Below are 1,310 nucleotides of genomic sequence, written 5' to 3'. Positions count from 1 at the left end.
ATAAGAGCTACAGTGCTACTTCCAGAAGCAAGAAGCAATCAACGCCAAAGAACAGACAAGAACAATTTCGCTCCAACAACCTTCGAAGGCCCGATGTTATGTCTGTGGGTCATCTGATCATATGGCGCATCACTGTCCGAGAAGATATGGTACCTAGTCACGGACATCAGGGAACAATATGATTGAAGTACAACACCTGGCCCGGAGCAGTGAGTCACCGGAAAAGAAATACACTTAACAAAAAACATCGATGGTCAACCAGCGAAAGCTCTGATTGATACGGGCGCTGGTCTTACATTGGTAAAACAGAGATTTATCGCAGGTGTGAAGATCAATTATGTCGATCAAGTACGCATTTCTGGATTTATGAAAAACACATTGGTAGCGCCAACAACTTATATCGGCCTTCAAATACGAAGCAAAAGGAAATGTATACGAGTAGCGGTTGTTGGCACATTAACGTACGACGCAATCCTTGATAAGAAAGCGATTAAGAAATTTCATTTGTTGACTATTAATCCAAAATTAACAAGCGCGGTTTATCTTGGATCTGCTGAGACCAAAATCCGAGAACCGGAGGAGCAGGAATAAGATAGAGAAGACCTGGACCCACGCGAAAATAATAATAATATAAAAAAAATTATTTAAAGAAAAAAAAAGAGCCGTCGGCTTAAAAATTTTTTATATATTTCTTTGGCATATATGCTGACGCGCGCGAGAAGAAATGTAATAACAACTCTTTTGAGCCGACGATTTATTTTTAAATTCTCTTAGTTAGTTATTATATACGAGATTCGCGATTGGTCCAGGTCTTCTCTATCTCTCTAATCCAGTTATGATATATTTATTATTGCGCGATTATGTCAATCAAATATACGCGCATATATCCCACGTAAATTATAATTGTATATCCCTATCCCTGTTCTATAAGACTGATTATCCGGTTTATCTTAGACAACTCGATTTTCCTGTAAATCTATGTTCCACATAGACTATGAACTTTAATTTAATCTGATTATCCGGATTATCTAAGCCGTTTTCGACTGTTTATATGAGGGGTAATATTTGAAATTGTGTGAACAGATATTGTGAAGTTTATAATCTATGTGGAACATACATTATAAACTATGTGGAACATTGCTAAAATTGACGGTGAATAGGGAATTGATCAAAATTAAGAAGGCAAATTTTCGGTTAAGGTTGAGCTACAATACCTAATCTGTTAGATAGGGCAATTGCGGAGACTAAGCAGGCAAATATTCTTAACGGGTTGAGCGATAATGCCTAATCTATTTATAAACCATATGGAC

Source organism: Trichoplax adhaerens, genomic scaffold (genome assembly GCF_000150275.1).
Source record: "Trichoplax adhaerens TRIADscaffold_4 genomic scaffold, whole genome shotgun sequence".
Lineage (NCBI taxonomy): Eukaryota > Metazoa > Placozoa > Uniplacotomia > Trichoplacea > Trichoplacidae > Trichoplax > Trichoplax adhaerens.
This window is presented reverse-complemented; position numbering follows the sequence as displayed.